Source organism: Cupressus sempervirens, chromosome 4 (genome assembly GCF_028749045.1).
Source record: "Cupressus sempervirens isolate cs-2001-9-10 chromosome 4, ASM2874904v1, whole genome shotgun sequence".
In the NCBI taxonomy this organism is placed as follows: Eukaryota; Viridiplantae; Streptophyta; class Pinopsida; order Cupressales; family Cupressaceae; genus Cupressus; species Cupressus sempervirens.
In genome coordinates this window covers 428,679,948-428,699,435 of record NC_143121.1, presented here as the reverse complement: position 1 = coordinate 428,699,435, position 19,488 = coordinate 428,679,948, and positions in this window count along the sequence as shown.

The window sequence follows — 19,488 nt, the reverse complement described above, 5'->3', positions numbered from 1 at the left end:
ATTGTAGTATTTACTTCTATTATTAAAATAACCTAAGTTTACTTTCAAATTGATAGTAGAAGCTGAAAGTTTTAAAAAGATGAAGAATGTAATATCATGAGAAAACTGACTTTTTATTAGTTACATGTGCATTCTTAGAATATCTGTTTGATGTGTATGTTAAGGATAGCTATAGTGAACGTATATTGAGGTGGCTGAATATCGATTTATTCTATTCAGTTAATTAAATTCAGTGATAATTTAAGATGAATTGGGAGGGTTAATTATAAATAGGAGATAATTGGCCTTACCTATGACTTAAACTAGTAAGGTTAAGTATGGAGAACAAGGCAGGTCTCTATGGCGTCATTTCATGAGTATTATACAAAACCCCATTATGTGTTGTCTAAGGGCTTACCATATACGGATGCAGTATCTTAGCAACATAGTGATGACACCTCAGTATATATATGGTTCATTAACTAGTTATTCTTAGAGCCAGTTTAATTTTGCATTGTTTAGAAGGTGTTACTTCTTGCATAGTAATAATAGAATTGCACTATGTTATGTGGTTAGATATCTGCTTTAAGGTTATATATATATATATATGTTAATTCTGACTATGCTTTTCAACTCAATGTGTACTAAGCCCTCTGTGTGTTTTGTTGCATGATTGTGTTATTTTTAGGTGTTCAAGTTGAATATCTAGTGTGAAGGAAGACTGTTGAAGTTATTTCATGAAACTGAATTTGATACTTGCAAATTTCATTTGTGTGACCTAGGTGTCTTGAATGATATTGTTCATTAATATTGTACTAAACTCATTATGTATAGACATTTTTATGGAAATATATTTTGATGATATATTCTTTTATGTTGAGGTTTATATTTCTGAGAATGATTCAATCTTTGTACTTGATCTTTAAATTTGATGATTAAATAAAAATTCTAAGGTTCTTTATGTTTGTTCATAGCTTAGTTTTATTTTTGTTTGTGGTGTGTTACATTTGGTATCAGAGCAATGGTTAGATTAACTAGGACTCTTGGGTTTTTGGGTTTTTCTCATCTTTGATGCGTTATTAACAGTTAATTGTTTTAGGTTGTTATCATGCCTCCCGTCACTAGAGGAACTCGAGGTTGCGGTATTCCTGAAGATAACCTTGCTGGAAGAGGTAGAGGTAGAGGCAGAGGCCGTGGTAGAGGTCCTAGGAACCAATGAAATGTTGGGGATGATCAGTTTGATCAAAATGCTGGGGTTGGAAACAATCAAGATAACCAGGCAGATCAAGCTATGGTACTTCAACGGATACTAGAACGTCTCGATAATATTGAGGCTAATAACTAGATTCTTGGTGGGGGTGCAGATGTGCGGGTACCTCTTGTGTAGGGTATTAACCTTCTTGTCGAGGAAGATCTAGTGGCAAGAGTTCAGCTCAAGGATCTTCCCAAGATGAAAGGGCCATTATTCTACAGTATGGAACAGGGTACAGCATCAAAAGCTTGGCCGCTGAACATTGAGCGATGCTTTGTCTTACATCATTACTTGAGTAACATGAAAGTAAGATGCATAGTTATGTATTTGAGAGGATTTGGTTCCTTGTGGTGGGAGCAGGAGTTGGAGAAGTTGGGCATTGATATCTCTCTAGTTACTTGGGAGCTCTTTGTAGAGCGATTCAAGGAGAGGTTTATGTCTGAATATTGGCGACAGGCCTGTGCAGAGGAGTTCTTTCAGATTATGTAGTCTGGCTCTACAATGGAAGCTTATGAACGTAGGTTCTATGAGCTTAAGAAGTTTTTTGGCTAAGAAGAAAATGATAAAGCCATGATTCAGCATTTCATCAGGGGGCTTATGCCCAAGATTGGGGAGGAAGTGAGAACTTTCAAACCTGTGTCGATGCAGGAAGCTTCAGAATGAGCAAACTTGATTGAGATGAAGTCTGGATATCATGGGGCTTCATACAAAACCAACATGAATCCACCTACTCTAGATGTTAGTAGGAATCAAAAGCCTCCACAAGGTAGTTTGAAATCAGGATTTTCAGGTGGAAAATTCAAGAAGAGAAAGTTCGGTAAGAACCCCAAGGGTTTAGAACAGCCTAAACCATCTCAACCACCTTAGAGTGTGCAAAGTAATAACCCATATCCTAACCTTTCTGGTCAGAATATGGGATTTCAAAAATCTATTGAGTGTTATCATTGTGGTCAGATAGGTCATTACCAGTCTTAGTGCCCTAATTGGGACAAGCCGAAGGTTGGACCTACGCCAGCTAGGTCTGAAGTGACAGTTGGTGATTCTACTAGGAACCACCATGTTTTTGCTACCCTAGATCAGAAGCAAGCAGAACATCAAAACATGGTTATTGAAGCTCAGGGTAATACTCAAGGTATGAACGTATCTATTTTATTTGACTTTGGAGTTACAGATTCCTTTATTTCTTCTGTTTTAGTTGCATATAGTGAAATTCCTGTGGTTAAGGCAAGGAATAGATGGAAAGTGGAGTTAGCGTCAAGTTCTAGGGTGAACATTGATATAGTTGCTCTTGATTGTAAGATTCAAATGAAATCTTTTACTACTTTAGTGAACCTTAGGGTTATGCCTTTAGGATTGTATGACATAGTTTTGGGAATGGATTGGTTAGAACAACATCAAGATATTTTGGATTGCAAGGATAAGATAATCACTTGTTTGCATGATGTTGGATCAGTTAGAGTTACTGCTGGAATCAAGAGAGCCATCTCTTTGCAGACAATTTCTGCCAAGCAACTAGCAAAGTGTGCTTGAAAAGGCTATAGTTTGTTTGCCATAATAGTAAACAACTTAAATGATTCCATGGATAAGGGTTCTTCTCACAATCATCTAGTATTGTAGAGTTTTTAGGATGTATTTTTTGAAGAGATTCTAGGAATACCACCGAGAAGAGAAATTGATTTTTGGATCGATTTAGTGCCAGAAACGGAACCAATTTCCAAGACTCCTTACAGAATGACAGCTCAAGAGCTGGTTGAACTTAAATTTTAGTTGGAGGAGCTTTTGGAGAAAGGTTTGATTCATCCTAGTGTATCACCTTGGGGTGCTTCGATAATTTTTTTCAAGAAGAAAGATGGCTCCTTGAGACTTTGTATAGACTATAGACAGTTAAACAAGGTCACTGTTAAGAATAGGTATCCTTTGCCTAGAATTGATGACTTGTTTGATCAAGTCAAGGGTGCCCGAGTCTTTTCAAAGATTGATCTGAAATCCAGATATCATCAACTTAGAATCTAGGAAGTTGATATTCATAAGACAACTTTTCACACTAGGTATGGGCACTACATCTTCACGATAGTACCATTTGGGTTAACTAATGTACCTTCTATTTTTATGAGCCTTATGAATAGTGTGCTTAGAACTTTCCTTGATAAGATTTTAGTGGTTTTTCTAGATGATATTTTGGTATATTCTTGCTCTACGGAGGAGCATGATCAGCATTTAGAGCAAGTTTTGGAGTGCCTTCGTAGGAACAAACTATTTGCCAATCCTTTGAAGTGTGAATTCTTCAAGTCTATGATTTTTTACTTAGGTCATATCATTTCTGGGGATGGAATTTCTGTAGATCCATCCAAAATTTGGGCTATTGTAGATTGGCCAGCACCTGTGAATGTGTTCGAGGTCTAAAGTTTCATGGGCTTAGCAAGCTATTACCACAGATTTGTGTCAAACTTTTCCAGAATAGCACATCCTATCATGTCTCTTCAGAGAAAATGGAAGAAATTTTTCTGGATAGAGGAGTGCAAGGTAGCATTTCAGAAACTTAAGGAATTTTTGACCAGTGCACCCATTCTGGTAGTCCCTGATTCAGCTAAGAAGTTCATGGTTTGCACTAATGCATCTTTGGATGGCATAGGGGCAGTGTTGATGCAGGAAGGACATGTTATAGCTTATGAGTCTAGAAAGCTTAAGAGTCATGAGGTGAATTACCCTACTCATGATCTCGAACTTGCAGCGATCATGCATGCTTTGACCAAGTGGCGGCATTTTCTTTTGGGTCAACGATTTGAGTTACATACTGATCACTGAAGCCTTCAGTATCTTTTCACACAACTAGACCTCAATGCTAGGTAGCAAAGATGGATGGAGTTCTTGTGTGAATATGACTTTAAGATTAGTTATGTACAAGGGAAGGAGAACATTGTTGTTGATGCACTTAGTAGAAGGCGACATGAATTATCTTCTTTGATCTTAATAGTGGATCTTAGGGATAAAATTCTTCAGAATCTTTCAGTAGATCATTGGTTTTAGGATTTTAAGGCTGTTATTGATAATGGAAGCATCTTAGAAGGGCATTTTGAGGGGTATTCAGTAAATTCTGAAGGTTTACTACTTTATAGAGGGAGTGTGTATGTTCCTGTTTTGGGTGATTTGAGAAATATAGTTATGTTGGAGGCTCACAAAGCACCATATTCAGCTCATTCAGGTGTCAAGAAAATTCTTGCTGACCTTAAGCAGCATTATTATTGGACTGGAATGAAAAGAGACATAGTAGATTTTGTGGCTCGATGCTCCGAGTGTCAGCAAGTTAAGGCTGAACATCAACACCCTGCGGGACTATTGCAACCACATAATGTTCCAGAATGGAAATGGGACACCATTTCGATAGATTTTATTACTAGATTGCCTATTATAGCTTGTAGTCATGATGCTATTATGGTGGTAGTGGATCGCTTGTCTAAGGTTGCCCACTTTATCCCAGTTAGATCATCCTATAATGCAGCAATGGTTGCCAAAGTATATATGGAACAGATAGTTAAGTTACACAAAATTCCTAAAATGATTATTTCTAATAGGGATCCAGTGTTTACTTCATCTCTTTGGAGATCCATGCAGTGAGAGTTAGGTACTCAGCTAAATTTTAGTTCAACTTATCACCTAGAGACAGACGGACAAACTAAACGTGTCAATCAGATTCTGGAAGACATTCTTAGGATGTACGTAATGGATAGACAGAATAAATGGGAGGATTATCTACATTTGGTAGAGTTCGCTTATAATAATGGTTATCATAGTTCCATAGGTATGGCACCATTTCAAGCATTATATGGTAGACCTTGTAGAATGCCTCTCAGTTGGGATAATTTGGAGGACAGGACTCTTTTAGGACCTAATATGTTGCTAGATTTGGAGCAGCAAGTTAAAAGGATCAGAGAGTAGCTTATTACTGCTCAAGATAGATAGAAGAAATATGCTAATAAGCATAGAATTGATCATCAATTCCTGGTGGGTGATAAAGTGTTTCTCCGGGTAAGACCACCTAAAAGTCCAATTCGATATGGAAAGGGTTCCAAGTTAGCACCTCGATTTGTGGGTCTGTTTGAAATTTTGGAATGGGTTGGACCAGTTGCCTATAAACTTGCCTTGCCATCAAGTCTTTCACGCATTCATAATGTATTTCATGTTTCAATTCTACGTAAGTATATACCTGATATTGCTCACATTCTTGATTGGAAAAATTTGCAGATTATGGATGGACAAATCATGCTAGAACCAGTGCAGATCATTCAAAGCAGAACTATGAGTTTAAGAGGGAGATAAATAAGGTAGGTAAAGGTCCTATGGGACCCCGATGATGAAACATCTGCTACCTGGGAGGACATTGAAATGATGAGAGCAGCTCATCCATTCTTGTTTACTGACTTCTAGGAGAAAGTCAAAACCTAGAGGGGGAGGGTGTCATGCCTGACCACTTCTTCGATTTTTTTTGCAAATTAGGACTTTGCTATTTTAAGATTTCATTTTGAAGTTATGGTTGATTTTCTGTAGAACTTGGTTATAATACTTTTGTTGAATCATGAGACTGATACTGAATGTATTTTCTATGAAAAAACTATGTTTTAGAAATAAATGTGATTTAGGATTTTATGAATTGAATTTGGCATATCTATGATTTCAAGTTGATAGATTATCGATTATGTTATTATGTTTTTGACTCTTTTTTTACTGCATTCTGTTTCATGCTGTATGTAGACTTGATGTTGCAGATATATTTAAATTATTATATGTTGTATTTATTCAGAATCCTTTTTTGTACTTTCATATATGTAACTAAACAGGGATTAAATATTTAGATTGTGTTAACCCTTAAGATGGTTTCGTTTCATGACTCATATTGAATGGTTAATTGAGGGAACCATGGTTTGCATTTATATATAGTTATATAAGTGTTTTCTTATGATTAAAGGTTTAACTCCTTAGTGGAGGTTGGCATATACATTTGTATTTGTTTAAAAAAAAAGAGTTAAATAACCTCTTAAGCAATTAGCATTGATGTAACCCTAAATGGGTATCGATTGCTATGAAGGAGGGTAACATTGTTATTTTGTTTGAGCCATATTCATGGCAGTGGACTTGGAACTGCCAAACTTATGGCACTGAAGTTGCAGTCGGCCATACCTTGATGTGAGTCAGGTTTTTGCTGATTATGGGCCGGTTTGTGAGCCACATTGCTCTATTGATTTTATATTTGTGGTTTTGTGGTGAGATATCAGCATTTTAATGGGAGTTGGTTGGAAGGTTAACTTGCTTATTGGGTATAATTCGATGGAGTTATTTCTCAGTAGTTGGCTATTGTTGTTTATGGGGTTTCTGCTTCACTCCATTGTGAAGTCTTCTGTGAATTGTGTGAGTCAACATTGTAGAGTTTGCTCACTGGTGTTGGATTCAGTTTTTGGGGTTTTGGCATCAGGCTTGATTGAGGAACCATCTTCCATCTTTAGTTGTTCAATTAGGGGGCAATTTCTTACCCTACTCTTTCACTCTGTTTGCTAATGCGATGTTACTTTCATTTTGCATAATGTAAAAGTTATTAGATTTGCATATTGTGAAATTTTACATTCAGAGATGAGTATATGCACTGCGTGTGATGCAAAGTTTTGCATGTATTCACCTTTGAATGTGGAAGTTGTGGAGAGATATGAATGGAAGTTTTCTGATTTATGTTTATTTAGCTTCGCCCCAAACATATGTTTCCCACCAAGTTGAGTTTTGTGAAAAACATATGGTTGCGACAGTGAGCATGCTAGTTGTTGTGTTAATTTTGAGCAAGTTTTTGTTCTCCCTTTTGTATGAGCTTTGTGAGGACCATACCTCTAGCTTACTTGGTAATACATAAAATTTTTTGAGAGGCTTGGCCTCAGACTTGAGAGTGTTTTAAAAAATGGGCTCTTGTCTGCTGTCGAAGGCAGAGGCATTTTGTCAAATGGTTTGCGTGAAACCATAACAATGTTAAATTGTCATGTTAATTGCATGGCATTTTATGGGTAACAAAATGCATGAAATATCTTCATGATACATGGTCGTTATACAGTCTAAACATTGCTAGTCCAAATTTCTTATGACAGTTATCTTGTATTATGATATTGATGAGTAATTCAAGGGTATTGTTATTATTTTTCTTTAGAAGTGTGTCAAATCCAATAATATGATTAAATTATATATTGAAAACAGTAACTTAGTTAACAATTGATAATGGTTTTGGAAATGACAATTTGTGAAATGTTTTAAAAGGAAACTTGTTCCAAACAGAAACTCTATGATAGTATAAATTTTCTTCATAATCTATGATGGAGATTAGAGTTATGAATAACTGTTGTTGTGTAATTGGTTGCAAATAAACAAGACATTATTTTGAGAGCATAGATATAGGAAGATGTTGTTGTATCACCAAGGTCATTATGTGAATAGCTTGTGAGCATCTTACTCTTTTTGGGATTTTGCATCTTATTCATTTTTGGTCATTGATGTAATGAAAGTTATCTTACATATTTGTGAGTTGTATTTCAAATTTAATTCAGATAGTGTATTTTAAATGCTGATTGTGGTTATAACAGTGTGGTATCTCACCATTAAATAGTGGTAAAAAATTAGTAGACACTTAGATATTCAGTAACCTTGTAGGTTATCTTTTGTTCAGCATTGAGTGCACTTGGATTTAGTAATACTTGATTTTATTATGAAGTGTTTTAATAAGCATTTACCAATTGTTTTGAAATAAGATGTATTTCTGTTCTTTGATAAAATGGAAAGTCATTTTAAGATATGAGACAAATTATGAAATATGTTGGTGTAATGAAACAAGGGTATCATATGTACATTGTATTAATATCTTGGCCAATTCAGAGGTTAAGTTTAGTTTGTTATAATAGTAGAGATAAGTAGTACAGTACTGCAACTTGTAAATATCACTCAACTAATGTAGAAGTTTAGTGATATTTACGATATTTTAATATTTTAGTATTTACTTCTGTTATTAAAATAACCTAAGTTTACTTTCAAATTGACAATAGAAGATGTAAGTTTTAAAAAGATGAAGAATGTAATATCATGAGAAAACTGACTTGTTATTAGTTACATGTGCATTCTTAGAATATCTGTTTGATGTGTATGTTAAGGATAGCTGTAGTGAACATATATCGAGGTGGCTAAATATCGATTTATTCTATTTAGTTAATTAAATTTAGTGATAATTTAAGATGAATTGGGAGGGTTGATTATAAATAAAAGATAATTGGCCTTACCTATGACGTAAACTAGTAAGGTTAAGTACGGAGAACAAGGTAGGTCTCTATGGCATCATTTCATGAGTATTATAGAGAACCCCATTATGTGTTGTCTAAGGGCTTACCATATATGGATGCAGTATCTTAGCAGTGATGACACCTCAGTATATATATGGTTCATTAACAAGTTATTCTTAGTGCAAGTTTAATTTTGCATTGTTTAGAAGGTGTTACTTCTTGCATAGTAATAATAGAATTGCACTATGTTATGTGGTTAGATATATTCTTTAAGGTTTTATATATGTGTGTGTGTGTGTGTGTGTGTGTGTTAATTCTGACATGTATGCAGGTGGCCTACACTTTTTAACTCAGTGTGTACTGAGCCCTCTGTGTGTTGTGTTGCATGATTGTGTTATTTTCAGGTGTTCAAGTTTAATATCTAGTGTGAAGGAAGACTGTTGAAGTTACTTCATGAAACTGAATTTGATACTTGCAAATTTCATTTGTGGGACCTAGGCATCTTGAGTTATGTTGTTCATTAATATTGTATTGAACTCATTATGTATAGACATCTTTATGGAAATATATTTTGATGATATATTCTTTCTTGTTGAGGTTTATATTTTTGAGAATGATTCAATCTTTGTACTTGATCTTTAAATTTGATGATTAAATAAAAATTCCAAGGTTATTTATGTTTATTCATAGCTTAGTTTTATTTTTGTTTGTGGTGTGTTACGACTATCATAAATTTATGTAAAATTGGCCTCATAAGGAATGAAATAATTCATGTAATAATGCAAAATATATAAGGTTTGAATGAGTTTCTATGATAATCATGTTAAGGCTCAGGTCTGTAGAGAGATGTCTTCAAAGTATTTGACATGAGCCTTCTTAGCAATATATTCTAACATAGGTTGGCATTGATACTACCAATAAGAGGCTTCAGATGATATTTGAGTTGAAAGAAGATTGTGGGATCTAGAGTTGAGTGTATCTCCATGAGATTGGGAGCTCCTCCTACATTTCAAACCTGTGGAATGCTAGATAAATTTCATACAAAAATAGTAGATGCACAAGAAATAATATAACATACATTATGAATAAGACTTTAAAATAGATCAATATGAATAAGAAGAAACAAATAATTGATATCAAGTTCTCCTCCCCATTTTAGAGAAACAAATGATATTAATGCCCACAACCCAAGAACCCAAGCAACTTCCTTGTATTATAGTAATCAATATTACATACTCTAATCACCTAAGATGGTCACTAAGACTATTAGCCCCCTTCTCATAATTTTGGCTAAATTATTTAAATATTTACCTAGGCCAAATTGCTAACATTCAATTTATTTTATTTTAACCTGTGGTTTGACTATAATATCCTAAGTCCATATTTGATTAAAAGAACATGTCCTCTTTTAATTAAATAATAGACCTCATTCTTCCAACCCACTCTAATGTGCACATGTGAAGTCTTAATTCTATTTACAAATTAAAAGAATATACTTTGTTTCACATGAAAAGTCAACTCCTTCTCATTGGTGGAAATGATCTTGCACATGGATCATGCTAAAAGTAAACTCCCACCCTTGATCATCCATTTCTTAATCTTGATCTCAACTTTCTATACACTTTGATCTATCTCCTTCTCTAAGGATCCCAATTTTAAGCTATTGTTATGCTACAACTTTATTTATAAGTTTTCTTGGAGCATTTTATGTAGAATTTTTACCTTCTTGTCTCATTCTTTGCATTGGGGAAAAATTGGACTTGATGATACCTAGAAAATAAGCTGATCACCCCAACTCATTTTGAGATACGATTCATATGAGCGTAATTCATTTGCAATATTTTAGTTTATCATTGATCCATCAGCTTAATTTATAACATGGTTGTAACACTCTCATTTATTTAGCTTGGTTACATTATGCATCTCATTCTAGCATTCTTTTCATTGCATACTTGAAAGTTATTTGATAATAGCACTCTTTCTCTTGTCTAAATAATCTCCCATTTCATGGTTTACTAGAAAAGGTTGCATCTCTAAGGCTTAGTTAAGAGCAATTTCTATGCTTATGCTCACACCCTTCCATTCCATGACTAGGATGTCTAAGCTACAAGTCAAGCTTTATAATTCATGGAATAAATTGGATAGAATGGTTTACACAAGTGTACTTTATTAGTGTACACATACAATGAACTAAATTTTTTTGCAAAGGATAGTAGGCTTAGATTTCCTTTACAATCAATCTATCATTCACCATTAAATTCAAAAAAAATTGCAAAAATTTATACATTGTATTTTTTTATGAAGTCTGGTGTATTAACTGTCACAGAGAAAAATAGTTATTGGTAGTATTGGTGTCTCCTCTAGCAATAATATTGATGGTAACTCCCTTAGATATCAATAAACTCCCTTTCACATCAAGTTACTGCCTTTGGCATTGGATACTCCCTTAAGCATTGGTCACTCCCTTCAACATTGGTTGAACTCCCTTCAGAATCAAACACTTCCTTTGCCTTAGTCACACGAATGCATTCAGTCATGTGGATGCCTTTTGTCACTCAAATGCCTCTAGTAATTCAAATTCCTTTGGTCACTTAGATGCCTTTACTCATACAAAAGCCTTCGCACACACCCTTGCACTCCATAACTAGATAGCTCTAAGCCTTAATTTAAGCTTTCCAATTCATAGAATACCGTAGATAGAATGGTTTAGAGAAGTGCACTTTCTTAGTGTACATTTTTGGTATACAACATGGGGTAAAACACTTTTGTTTTGCCTCTCTAGCTACATTTAATCATGCAATCTACTTGTTTTTGTACTTTTTTTCTATGCAAATGTAATTATCATGTGATCGTTATTAGTATCGTACGATATTTTTCAGTACTACAATGTGATACTTTACTAGTTAACATACCACATGCCTATTTATAAAATTATCACACCTAGTATTGTGAGTTTTATCACATGGGTATATTGATAACTATTATACAGAGGAAAAATATCACCTATGTATATTGAAAAGTAACATATGATACTCTATTAGCAAAAAATATCACCCTATCTGGAACTGACTATTGTTCAGGTTATTTAATCAGTTTTGAGTCTTTGGCATTCTTTTCTTGAGATTTTCAAGTTTATTCATTGTCTAGAAGAGGTCTACTACTTGTTTTTTAATCTCATTTTGGACTAACCTTTTGGTGGACTAACACTTTTTTTTAAAGGTTTCTCTAATATTTCTATAAACTAGCATATATATATAATGTCAAGAGTATTCATTCTCGAGGCACCTATTTTCATAAATCCAAGGATTATTTTTTCTCAATTAGGATTCATGAAAATAGGTGCTTCGAGAACAATTACTTGCAGCACAACAAGAAAAGTATTTTTAATTTTTTCTATTTTTGATAAGGTTAGTATCAAATTATTTATTTCTTTTTAAATATAGTCGTATAAACTTACAATAAAATTATTGTTCAACATTTTAGTTTTTAATTCTATGTATGGTGTTTATTTGCATCACTTTAATTCAGTTTTATTTTAAGGATATTGTTACATAAAATGTTATATTCAAGAGTAGAGTTATGGTTAGGGTTAGGGTTAGAATTAGAGTTAGCGTTGGCATTAAGATTTAAATTAGGGTTAGGGTTAGGGTTAGGGCTTGGGTTTTAATTAGACTTAGGTTTATAGTTAGGGTTACAATTAGACCTAGAGTTAGGGTCAGGATTAGAGTTATAGTTAGAGTTAGGGTTAGGGTTAGGGATAGGGCTACAGCTATGGCTAGGGCTATTTTTAGGATTATAGCTATTGTTAGGGTTAGAGTTAAGGTTAAGTTTAGAATTAGAGTTAGAGTTAGTGTTAGGGTTAGGGTTAGAATTTGGGTTACAAATATAATTAGGATTAGAATTAGAGGTAGGGTTAGGGTAAGCACAAGGGTGAGAATTAGGGCTTAGGTTACAAATATAGTTAGGGTTAAGGTTAGAATTAGAGCTAGGGTTTGATTTAGAACTAGAGGTAGAATTAGAGTTAGAATAAGGGTTATAGTTAGAGTTGAAGTTAGGGTTATATTTAGGGTTAAAATAAGGATTAGGGTTAGGGTTAAAATTAGATTTATGGTTAGAGTTAGAGAAAGGGTTATATTTAGGTTTATGGTTAAGGTTAGGTTTATATTTAGAGTTAGGGTTGTATATAGAGTTACATCAAGGTTAAGGTTAGTGTAAGGGCTTGAGTCATGATTAAGGTTAGAGTTAGCATTAGGGTTAGGGTTTTAGTAAAGATTAAAGTAAGGGTTAAGGTTAGGGCTAGAATTTTGAGTTAGGGTTAAGGTTAGGGTTAGGGTTTTAGTGAAGATTAAACTATGGGCTAGGGTTAGATTTACAATCTAATTATGGTAGAGATAGATTTATAGTTAAAGTTAAATTTAGGGTTAGAGTTAGGCGTAGGATTATGGTTAGGGTTAGGGTTAGCATTAGGGTTAGGGTTAGTGTTAAGATTAGATTTAGGGTTAAGGTTAGGATTGGAATTAGGGTTAGGGCTAAAGATAGACATAAAGAAAGGGTTAGGATTAAAATATGAGTTAGGATTAGGGTTATAGCTTGAGTTAGGGATAGACAAAGCATACAAATTATGGTTAGGATTAGGGTTAGATTTAGGATTTAAGTTTGAGTCAAGGTTTGAGTTAGGGTTAGGTTAGAGTTTTGAGTCAAGGTTAAAGTTAGAGTTAGGGTTAGGGTTACCATTATAATTAGGGTTAAAGTATAATTATGGTAGAGTTAGATTTAGGGATACAATTAGAGGTAGGGGTAGGGTTACAATTATAGTTAGGGTTAGGGTTGGAGTTAGAGAAAGTGTTAGGCTTAAGGTTATTGTTAGGGTTATGTTTATATATAGAGTTAGGGTTATATATAGAGTTAGCATCAAGGTTAAGATTAACGTAAGGGTTTGAGATAGGGTTAAGGTTAGAGTTAGGGTTAGGATTTGAGTTAGAGTCTAATTATGGTAGAATTAGATTTATGGTTATAGTTAAGGGCAGGAGTAGGGTTAAAGTTAGTGTTAGGGTTAGAGATAGGGTTAAGGTTAGGATTAGAGTTAGGGTTAGGGTTAGGATTAGGGTTACAATTTGAGTTAGGGGTAGACATAATATTAGAATTAGGGTTATATTTAGGATTTGAGTTAGAGTTAGGATTAGAGTTAGAGTTAGAGTTCAAGTTAGAGTTTGGGTTAGCATTAGGGTTAGGGTTAAGATTTGAGTTAGGGTTAATGTTAGAGTTAGGGTTAAGGTTAGAGTTTTGAGTCAATTTTAAGGTTAGACTTAGGGATAATATTAAAGTCCAATCATGATAGAGTTAGATTAATGGTTAGAGTTAGGGGTAGGGTAGGGTTATGGTTACGATTACAGTTGGAGTTAGGCAAAGGGGTAGAGAATGGATTAGATTTAAGGTTAGGTTTATGTTTTAAGTTAGGGTTATATATAGAATTACATCAAGGTTAAGGTTAGAGTTATGGTTAAGGTTTAGTCAACATTAAAGTTAGGGTTAGGTTTAGAGTTAGAGTCCAATTATGGTAGAGTTAGATTTAGAATTAGAGTTAGATTTAAGATTAGAGTTAGAGATAAAGGTAGGATTAAGGTTATGGTTAGTGTTGGGATTAGAATTAGGGTTAGATTAGGATTAGACTTAGGGTTAGGGTTAGGGTTAGAGATAGGGGTAAAGAAAGGGTTAGGGTTAGGGTTAGGGTTAGTGATATGTTTAGGGTTAGAATATGAGTGAGGGTTAGAGTCCAAGTTATAATTAGGGTTATAATTTGAGTTAGGTGTAGACAAAGCATTAGAATTATGGTTAGGATTAGGGTTAGGAGAAAAAGTAAGATTATGGTTAGAGTTATGTTTAGAGTTACATTTAGGAGGGAAGCTTGTTCTTGTTACACATGCCACTTAGCATAATAGAGCAATATAAGGATTACAATGTTCCTTAAGTAGTTTTATAATTTTATTAGTTACATTTATAAATAGGCCATTGGTTAATGTTAATTATTCTTAGCATGAATAGTGTACAATGAAGGGCTACTAAATGTTATTGAGCTAATAATTACACTTAAAATGAGTATAAAATGAATATTATGCTTTAGAGTAGGTTAATAGTTAGAAATAGCACATCAATTTTATACATAATTTAATGATCAACATATTAATGATATATCTCATGTAAAAGATTTAATATTACAAACACAAAGGTCAAGGAAAATGTTTCAAATATTTTCAAGTATAGTTGAGAAGAATTTGAGCTAAAAAGTTAAATCGTTCATTTATTATTCTATTACATAGATGAAAGGAGAATGGTATCCCCTAGTACAATTATTTAGATGAAGTAATTAGTAAAAAATTGAAAGATGTGAAATCATCATATGGACCACATGTATAGTTCTCAATAATGATGTATGTACAACACATATTCTTTAGAGATTAAAATTGTATTATGATCTTTTTTCGTAATATGATCATCATAGACCCCTTGTACATGATCAATTGAAAAAGTTGCATTCTCAAGTTCTTTTTACCATAGTTTTACAACACTATTTAATTATTCGTGCACACTTTTGAAACTTTTTCTCAAAAAAATGATTTGATCCTACAAAAGAAGTTGGGCTCATGTTGACCATGCTTAAAAAATCATGGAAAATAATTTAGAAATATTTAGCACCAATAAAAAAGAATAAAAAATGTATACTTAATTATAGGGATATAAATTTTAAATCAATAATGGATTTGCAAAAACATAATAGGTCACTTAGTATAATCAAGTGTGGATAAAATGAATATAAAAACCAAATTGTATTAAAATTGTAATGAAATTTTGGGTATGGAAACATGGTAATATTATGACCATTCATGGATAGTGAAGAATAGACAAACATACTTTTCAAATATTGAGTAGCAATGTATTGGAACTGAAAGTTATGAAGCACAATCATTATGATTTATTTCAATTGAAGAAGGTATTTATAATTTGAATTAATGTTATAGCTACCTTAATTTAAAATTAATTGATGATCGTAGTTAAATTTAAAAATTAGAGAATTAGTATAATGAAATTTCAGCCTAATGGTACTTGCAACCATTGAAATGTGCAAATAATAAGGTTATCATGTGTTGCATTGAGCATATCCAATTATAGTTGTCACTAACTATGGAATATGAACTATCAATGTACATAATAAGAATAAAAATATAATAGTTCACGATGATGATCACATAATTTAGTAGAGATAATAAATATTTATTATTAAATAATATGTTAGAAAACATCAATGATTTTCAATACTTCTTAGTCTACATTCTCCACTTTTCTCTTTGAAAGTTGTTTCCTATTTTTCATTTTCTCATAGTAGTCATATGTAAAAGGTGGCATTATCCTCAAACCTTCTAGTGACTTAACATGAGACACGACCACAAATGCCAATCTTGCTCTTTCTCTTGGATCTATGTCAATGCCCATGCCAACCTTAATGGTAGTTGGAAGGTCCTACCCCTCTACAATGGTGCTATTGGTATTAGGATTGGATGATGATCATCAAATGGTACTCCAAAGTAATTATCAAATTCAACTATAACATATGTTAGTGGCTCAGGTGGAGCAGTTCTTTGTTTGTACACAATATTTTTGATGTATCCCAACAATCCATTCACAAGATCAACCTCTATCCATAGATTTGTAGTTAAAATTTCTCTTACATTGTTATTGATCAATAACTCAGTATCAATTTCTTCACTTGATAAATCTTCATTTCTATTACCATTCCTTGACTTGATTGCAAGGCTACATGCAACTAGATGTCATAAAGAATACAACATCCTCATGTTATGGTTATGAACATTATCATTTGTAGAGAATAAATGTACTATCTTATCAAACTTGGCATTTCTTACAACATCTAATCTTATAGGTGTTCTTGTCATGAGCAAGTTCCAGTCATCTATTTGTGGATTTACATCTCTCACATTTGTGAGAAGCTAATGAAATCTTTTTTGTTGGATATTTTCTCCATCTTGCCTAGATATTTTATCTAGTGTAACCACTATCTTGAATTTCTGCCATAATAACTTTGCCCACCTATTTCTATCATATGCTAGTCTATCATTAATAGGAGGTAACTACCCCAATTCACCAACTAAAATAATAGATACACCTAAAAAATAGTTGCAAATTTTAAGTTAGATAGATAAGGTAAAATCAAAAGAAATACATTCTATATGACCAATGTTAATCAGAATTAGGAGACATTAATAACACCATGTGATATTAGGAAAGGGATACCTCCAAAGCTTATGTCTACTTTATGTAGGAAGGCTTGTCTAAGTAGACTATTTATATTTTCTAGCATGTTCTAACCAATGCAGCTCATTTCATCAATCAAAATATATTTGATATTTTCTATCTCTTGTTCAAAGCTTGTAAGTCTTATCCCTTGTAATTGGGAAAAATATATACTTGGAATCTACAACTTTGAATGAATAGTAGATGCTCCTTTATTGAAAGATACAACTCCAACTGGTGCAAGCAATAGAAGTGGAGAAGGATTTATCATCGATGACATCTAAAGAGATTGATTGATGGAACCGATTAGATAAGACTTTCATGTTCCCATTGTTCCTTGAATTATCATAAATAAAGGATTTCCCACTTGATTGCTATGGTAGTGTGTCAGAATTATAGTGATTTCCTTTTTTTTCTTGTGACTGAGAGTTGCAAATTTGATACACTATGGAATGCCATCATACGTAAGACATCCATGCCTTTTCATTTCAGGTATGAAATTTATTGCTCAGATTATCTCCTCTTCACTTTGATATTCACTACACCAATTTTTATTTCTATCAATATCTCTTATTCCCAACATGTCAATTTCAAAAGTTGGCATATGTTGACCATGGTGTAACCCAAATATTATTTCCCACTCATGTTCTATAGTATTTTCTTGAATGGCTTTGTTATCTTCTATCTCTAAATCACTTGAAGGTTCATCATTTTATGCATGTTCTTTCCTTTGGATATGCCAAGGGTTATAGTTAAATGAGTCCCAAATTTCTACTATAGTATCATCATCATGACCAACGTCTCTCTCGACATTACAATTTTTTTTTATGGTATCAACTCAGAAAAACAAAAGTCCACCCACTTATTAGAATCTTGCAAAGGAACAATAAAATACCTAGGAAAAAATCTAACAATAGTTTCTTTCTTTCTTGGGCCCCATTTATTATCTCCTCTTCTTTTACAATTATACATCCAAGACCTTGCTACATCAATCAAACTAATAGCTTCCTTGCAAAGTGGTATTTTTTTATAACTATCAACAAAAGATTTGGTGAGTTCTTCCTCATTTTTGTCATCATTGATTACCACAGGTTTGAAAACTTCACATGAGACATTTAGATTAACAAAAATTTTCTACACTCCACCAATAGAAGTTCTAATAACATATGAAATATTTCTTGTGCTCTAATATCTCTTTCTATAACTATCTTCATTAAAATATTTCTATATGCCCATGATGCTAAAACATTAGGATTTTCAAGATTTGAAAGACACATCAACATTTGTTGATATTTTTCAGAGCTTCTCTCTACTTTTGCTACATACTTTACAATATATTTGATAAGTTCATGTCTTGAAAGGATAGGATGCCAATCAACATTGGCCCTCCACAATTATAGTATGTATTGATTGTATGTATTAACTCTATCATCATTTCTTCCTGGTTCAAATTTTTTCTCACCCAAATCTACATTGGTGTATAACTTTGACCCCTCCAAATTTAATTGCCAAGGATCATTATACCTAAAACATTGGTGATTACATATCTTGTTAATCCAACTTGTTGAAAAAGGTGAAATAGATAATTTAGATATAATTTTTTTCAATTTGATTAACCTACAAACCATTCATCCTACTTTTTTACGAAGTCATGCTCCCTCCTTATAGACCATGTGTCTTTCAACACAATTGAGTATCTATTCATAATCTTTATCAATATCCATCTCAGCGAGTTGTGTTTTATTCTTGAGGCATGGATGTTGACCAAAATTTTGAAAGACCTAAAAATGACAATTCATATATTATTCTATTGGATAGAGGTGATCAATGCATATTAATATTTAAATCATTTATAATATGAAACTTAAATGTATATTTCTTTGATGTGGATAAAGTCTAGGATTTCATGCATGAATAATGGAATCAAAATATCTCTTTACACTTTTTTGTTCATCCTCATTTGACTAGTTAATAGTGTCCATATTTGGTGCCCCTTCGAGCCATAAGCATTCATGAACATGAGGTGAATGATGATGTTGCCACTCATATCTACACCAAAAGTCCTTTACTTTCATACCTTTTTCAAGTATTTCTTTCCTAAACATTGTATTCCTTAAGTGCATGTAACAAGTGACTAGACATGAATAGTCGATGATATTCTACCTTCTTCATTTTTGAGCCTCTTTTAGATCAATATCTAGTGTACCAAGCATTAGTGAGTGTAAATCAAGCCATTTCATATCCACTACACTTAATATAAAGAAAATTGTAGATGTGCCAAGTTGGTCAAGCAAGTTAGTTAATTCTATGCTACATTTTTCCCAATATGATCTTCTTCCTCTTAGACTTATTTCAAATCATATTAGAATATTTGCAAGATTATTACATGGAATATTCTCCATATGTTCATGGAAATCATTAATAGTAATTCGTATTTCCTGAAAGCTCCTTTTTGCAGAAAAAAATGTTTAACTTTGTGTGCAATGTTGCATTACCATGTTTTGCACAAAATACCTAAACTGTGGATGTTTTCCAAAGTGGTGATCCCTATATTTGATCAAATGCTTTACAAATTCATGCAAGTATACTTGTTTCATTCTAGGCTCTAACCAATCACAACTTCCATTTGGAAATAATGTTGGGAAAACCATA